Source organism: Haemaphysalis longicornis, unplaced genomic scaffold (genome assembly GCF_048455015.1).
Source record: "Haemaphysalis longicornis isolate Haplotype H1 unplaced genomic scaffold, Haemaphysalis longicornis Haplotype H1 scaffold_4, whole genome shotgun sequence".
Classification (NCBI taxonomy): Eukaryota; Metazoa; Arthropoda; class Arachnida; order Ixodida; family Ixodidae; genus Haemaphysalis; species Haemaphysalis longicornis.
The window spans coordinates 158,839,688-158,846,500 of record NW_027526361.1 but is presented as its reverse complement, the minus strand read 5'-3'; the positions used below and the strand labels follow the sequence as shown (position 1 = coordinate 158,846,500).

The following is a 6,813-nucleotide window of genomic DNA, read 5'->3' as shown; positions in this document are numbered from 1 at the left end:
GGCGCCAGATAGTATTTTTTTTACATATATAGTAGGGAGGGGTGCGGACAACGACGGTGCGGACTACGGACGTCAACGCGGGTGACATCGCGAGTTACTGAAATTCTCTGCGTTTAAAACAGGCTGAATGTTTTAACCGCACATTGCACTATTTCACCTCCCGTTGAGAGGTTTAAATATGAACTCTCCCCATAGACCAGGCGAAATGCTCTAAAATTGCTGTTCGTAAATTGCACAAAACGTGCTGAATGTTTAAATACCACGCTGCACTAATCTACTTCTTCGAGTGTATCACAAGGTTCGTTTCGATGTCTGGTTGCACAGGAAGGGAAGGCTACAAAATGCCTCTTGTAGTCCTATAAATAAAACTTTTATGCGAGGCATCGGTGTCCTCAAAGAAATCGAATTTACCTAAGAATTTGTTCCCGTATTATTATGCGATAACACTGATGACGCGAATCTGCGGAGCGTTCGAATGAGGGTTTCGCATTTTATGAGAAACAAACAAGCGTCGAATTGTTTTTTTACTGTTGATCAAAATCTTGTCGCACGAATGGAAAATAAAAAATAAATGAAACAGTTTAAAACCGAAAATGAAGACGCTTACGATGGTATCTCTCTTCGCCAAATCCAATATAATGCAGCAGGGTTAAACAGGAAACGTTAAACAGGGAAAAAAATCAGCCCTTGCTTATTACGAACTTCGACACAATAGCCCTCCTCTTCCCACTCTTTTTCTACAGCATTTCACCGACCACAGGCACAACCTTGAACTGTGAACATTTGAAAATTCCGTCGCTCTCTGTTCTTCTTCTGTCCCAACAGCGCAATCATGCCCCCCCCCCCCTTCTGACAACAGTCATTCTCTTCGCTCAGTGGAGTTATAAGTTCGTACTAGCAATCACAATTTTAATACAGTATTATTGTTAGCGACCGTCAATAATTTGCACAAATGCAAGAAACAGACCACCTCGGTCTCTCCTGCACAAACAACGCTGGAGAACAAGTCAGAGAACAAGTCAGAGAACAAGTCAGATGCCCAAATACTGCCGTGTAACTTGCTTTCCACAAAGATGATACGATGACGACCACGTAAATAGCCTAAACGTATTTTTTTTTATTTCTCAACGGAAGCATGACTCGAGCCTTGCGTGAAGTCGCTTTCAGGTGTCGACTTCCCTTCGCGCAGTAATATTATAGCTAGATCGCATGCATAGCCACGAAACGAATAATATGTTCAGGACTACAAAGGTCCCAAAGTGAACTATTTTCTAGCCCTGTATTTGCCGCGGAGCAGTCTTCCCTGCTGGTAGTTAAGGCGCACTGAATCGGTCAGCTCGTACTTTATCGTGCGGGTAGAGTTTTGAGTCGGCCATTCGTGCTTTGCGAGCCCGCGTTCTCTTTTTATTCTGGACATTCGGTAGGCTTTGGTGGAAGTACTACGCATACTTTCGTTTGCCAAACGTTACAGGAAATAAAGGATCCGCGAGAGTCGCAACCTTCACGTAGCGCCATGAGTAGCGCAAGTAACGTATACACTCTAAGCTGGGTAACCCTTAATAGAGGTATACATTTTCGAATTTTTGTAACCTATAATTTATAAGGTACAAATGTGACCTATATCTTCGTAACCTTTATATACGTATACACGTAAGGGTTACGCAGTTATGGGTTACTTTGCAGCTTTCAGCATGTATACCTTTATATAAGTTACATCTACCGCCGTCCAAGGCCACACAAATTGGAAGGTGTGATGTTGCGCGCCAGGCGCGCTTTCGCCGGCGCCGCTGTGGCGACACCCCCAAGGTGCCTTTCCCGCGTGGTAAACAAACATTGCGTTAGTGGAAGATATGTGCGACCATGCTGTCCATTGCGCCGTCTAAACTTTTGTGTCGGGTGTCTTTTCTTTGCCCCTTGAATAAACTGCCGGCCACACGGCTGGGGCTAAAAGAGAAATTACTTTTATAATTCCTAAAACAGCAGTGCCAAAAAGCTTGAAAATGTTCTCTTAATATATATGCATTGCATTACCTGTTCGATAATCGTTACCCAGGTTGTCACTAAATTTGATGTTTGCATGAGCTTTGTGCCGTTTAAGAAACCGGTATCAAACATGCATGATAGGTCTTTTGCTAAATTGAGCTTTAGTTAAACAACATTAGGCTTTAGTGAAACAAAGCTTGAGTGGAAAGATGCACTTGATAGCATACTTCAAAAGGACGCCAAAGTTATGATAACATAGCCTTAAGCCAAAAATTCTTGTCTGACAACCTAGGCCATGATTATCAAAAGAGAATTGCAGTACATGCACACATATTTGCGCATTTAACAGGAGCACATTTCCAGAAGTTTCGCATCGGTAGTTTTGAACATTCACATTTATTATTACGAAACACCTGTGGGCTATTTATTAAAAAGCAAAGCTGCGAACCACCCCAACGTTATTATCGTTCCTTAATGAGTATTGGACGAGTGCGGATTCCTGGGCGAATTGGTGTTTCCTATATTGCTTTAGACTTCCAGGTAAAATTTGGTTTATTCATATATCCTTATTAAACCTATTTAATAAATGTTGCGTGAACAGCTTCACAAACATGGCCAAATATACAAATTCTTTACCTCAATATTTGCACGGATGTATGCAAAGCATTCCGAATTGTTTGGATACTGCCATTGAACAATTTCAGACGAATTTGAGTTTGAGCTACATTTATAAGATGGTTCTCAGGGGTGCACTTTCCCAGTACAGTGTTGTTGTCATGGTTCCCCACAGAAAAAACGCAGAATGTGGGAAAGTACAAAGAACATTTATTACAAATTCACTTTTTCATAGAAAGCAGTGTTTATGGCTATGTTCCCTAGATTATCCGTTTCACTCAGTCTAATATTACACTTGGAATTCACTCGCCTTTACGAATCCATCTTTACACTTCCCTTTTAGGTTCCTCTTTACAGTTCCACCTGAGTTGTGATTCCCACGCCAAGTTATCGTTTTTTATGCAGCACTAACAAGTTTCTAGGCCGATTGCAATCTGTCTTTTGGACAAACTTTAAATGGTATCTATAATTTCCTGCACGAAAAAAGGCGCTTGGAAAAATTGAGAGATAAGCTTCGCAATTTACGTAGTACACAAGCAGGCACGAAATCAGGGCACGCTGAAGATTTCCCGCGGTCATCTTGTTCCCTGCTGCCGCAGATGGGGGTATATATGTGAGGGGCCGTCACTTGGATTTCCCCACCTTGAAGAGCCATCTACAGAAAATTTCAGAAAAAGAACAAAATCCAGTGCAACCATAAGCCCCTCACACCAAACCACAGGCATGTGAAGTACGAAAAATATATTGCACGAAAATGAAGACGGAGATCAGAGAACGAAATGAAAGGCCACACCAGAGGAGTGATTTACGGCCTTTCGTAATAATTTCACATCATTTCAGTAATCGTTACACAGAGCAATTTGGCCGCATTGTTCAGAACAACGCGAAGCCACTATAGTCATACCGGCCAACATTCCCGAATTTTAATCATGCCGTGTTCCAGTTTATCTCGCGAAATGTTTCTGCATGCTCACCCAGAACAGGAAGAAACTTTGGGCTACGAGATAAACTGACATACATTTGCAAAAGAGAAAACAAAAACGTTTCCGCGCCTTCATGTGGAATCACTAGTACACGCAACAGAGCGAACGTCGCACTAAACCCAGGAAACGTGCTTAAACATCCCCCCCCCCTCCGTGTACTGGCAGTTTCATTTTGAACAAGGATCCCACGTGGAAGCCGAAACGTTTTTCATTTAAGTAAAGTGTTCTTATCGGTGGTTTCTTCCTCGGCTATCAGTAAAAAGGAATCGCCAACTTACATTTTTTCTTCGTCCAGATGTGTTGTGGGAGAGGATACATCTAGAACTTGCACCGATCTTCAAGTGGCATTCCCAGGAGGTCTGTACCTGTAATGACTCGAAGGGTTATTTGGGTTAAAATGTAATAGGCTTTAGAGCTGGCCAGTTGGTATACATTCATAATGAAAGAACACTTCAAACTTGACAAGTCGAAAAAAAGAACACAGCACAAGCACTCACTAACAACTGGAGATTTCTTACAGAGCTATTTTAGAAAAAGAGTTGTTCTTGTTGGCTCTGCAAAACCATGCATCTTATAGAATAGCAATAGTTGCTGAAAAACTACAAAGCTCAATGCTGGGGAAATCGTTATGTGAATTCATAACGTTCATGTAGTAACAAACTGATAGAAAGAGTCACTAAACATGAGGCAAAATAAGATACGAAATATAACATCATAACACTTGAAGAAAGGCCTCGCATTTTTACAAGTGAATCATACTTTTGTCTGTGCAGGCCTGGGTGCCATCTTTACAAAGAATATTTGAATGAATGTGTTTTAGTTATTGCATTTTCATACCGTTGTTTCCGCTGAAATCAGCCATCATTTCAACTTGTGTCATACGCAGGGGAGTACTGGTTGTCAGCTCAAGGAACACTGCCTGCAAGAAAAAACAGTAGTGCTGATAAGTCATAGCATAGGTAGCCAGATGTAACCACACTTTTTGAACAGCCAGGATCCGATGGGGGTGCAGAACCCATTTTTACACCTGCACCTGTCTCTGTGTAATTCGTCACAATTTCTGTATCAAAAAACAACAATCAAGCAGCCTGCATGCTGGCTCATACATACCACCATTCTGTAAAGTCGCTTTACTGCACTACACTAGGATCACGCGAGACAATCATTTGCCCTGCAATACCACGCGAATAAATAAACGACTGATTTGTGCGAATGAGAATAATAAACCACTTAACATGGTGGAAATGGCCCGCTGTCTCAAAATGTCTAACACCAAATTTACCCACTCAAGGAAAAGAATGAAAAAAATGAGGAGTGTTGTATATACGAAAACGTTTTATTGTGCCGTAAGGCAAACTTTCACAAAAACGAGGCTTGTGCTGGACAAAAGTGAGTTTAGAAATTTTGGGCAGCATTAAGTGGACTACTTTTCTGTAGCACACACCTTGTGTTTATCCGGATATATTACTACAAGACCAATAAACTAGACACCATTCCGAATATATGCAGCGAGAAAAATGAGCATTTCCCGACGGCTGAAACAAAATGATAATACCCAGAGAATAGCGCGATAATATGACTTTAATGTGAAAAAATTCAATTATTCAAACAGAGCTACCTGACAATTACATGGGCCAATAATTCGTCAAGTGCACCCGATGCAGCGAACAGCGTAAACAAAACGCTCAACACATGACGAAGGCGCGCAAACAGAGCAGAAAGCAGGTCACGGGCGCCGTTATCTGTGATTTCCCGATCGTCCGCTCTAGTCTGACGCAACGAACGCAAGCCTGTGAGTTCATTCAATTGCCGTCGCGGACAACAAAAAACGTCCAGCGAAGCAAACAGTCAGGTAACGAAAATCCCTCTCGAATGCTGCAATTTCAAATTGAAAAGTCCCCAGCGAAAAGATACATCCAATGAAAGCACGGCAACCGTTAAGGTAATACACTCACCGAGTTCGCTTTCACTGGCGCCGGGGCATTGGTCCAACATGCGAACTTGATGCTGGTCGTAGAAGAACGGGCCGTGAAGCGCTGCCAGTCACAAATGGGCTCGCCGCAGCCTCCGCGACTCACGCCGACAAATGAGTCTTGTAACAGCAATCCTGGCTTCATCGTAGGGGTATCACAGCGGTTAAAAGGCTCGAGTGGCGCGAAAACGCGGCCACCGGGCCTGCCGGCGCCGCCATTTCTCTATATCCCGTCATGCAACGGAGAAATCAACGGCCGCCGGGAGAGAAGGCGCGACGAGCATCTCTTAGAGGTTACAGGGCGTTTTATAGGTTACAACGTAGAGGTTACATGTCAGATTTTGTTGGTGTAACCTATAAATCATTATTGTAACCTATAAATCGCTTTTAACCCCACGCTTGTAACCCTTAGAACTGACTGGGATAAAGAAAACATCAAAATGAATCCATTGTAGCCTTTATTTTATAGGTTACTTCCGTTTAGAAGTTACATTATGGGTTACCAGGATTAGAGTGTACGTAGTAATTCCGTGTATCGGTCATTTACTGCTCGTCGCCTGCTTCTCGACCGTAGCCTATTTTCCCAAGATCAAATTTTTCGCGCGGAATTTTCTAAGCGGTAGTGTACAGCCAGTTTTGTTGTCCACGGCGTGAGCAAAGGACTCTCAGCGGTCGCCGCGAGGAGCGCACTCACGAGCGCTCGGCATTTTCTCGCTTTTTAAGTTTTCACAGTTTTTTTTTTTTCTAGAACCTTGGCGTGTGCTGGGAACGCTCGGTGGTCGCCGCGAGGCACGCGCTCACCAGCGCTCGGCAATTTAGTGGTACTTTAATTATTCATTGCTAATTTATTGGTAATTTATTGACAATGTTTAACGCGTTACACGCCCCACACGTTACGCGCTACACATTACGGCCAGCTGCAGCAGCTCTGCTGTTAAAAAATGCCAGGTATGCAATTTATTTTGTGAAGTGTTTTTTTTTACAGGTTTCCTCTGCGTCCCAAAGGATCATTAGCGTATAGCTATATCGCGAGTGCCCCCCCCCCTCTCCCCCATTCCAACCTGAGGGCAGCCCGGAAGTTTCGAAGCGTTTCAGGAATGACCTCCTGAGAAACCCGCAAGATGCGAACCAACACGGATGTACTTTTGTACTTTCAATGTTTGCGTTCTCAAAGCCAAAAAAAAAAGGAGAAGAAACGCGACAGCCTCCAACAGCTTCCCTGCCGGTGCCTCCTGGCTGCTTTTTCGATGTATAACGCGT

The 6,813-nt window shown here is 43.2% G+C and overlaps 1 long non-coding RNA gene across 1 annotated transcript; it reads right to left on the bottom strand.

Annotated features, from left to right (window-relative positions):
- Window positions 1-2,911: 2,911 nt before the first annotated feature.
- LOC144180640 (uncharacterized) lies at window positions 2,912-5,846 on the bottom strand. Its single transcript, XR_013324486.1, has 4 exons — window positions 5,537-5,846; window positions 4,419-4,500; window positions 3,860-3,946; window positions 2,912-3,253 (listed from the first exon to the last, which is right to left on the bottom strand). It is a non-coding gene; the product is annotated as an uncharacterized LOC144180640 (long non-coding RNA).
- Window positions 5,847-6,813: the final 967 nt, after the last annotated feature.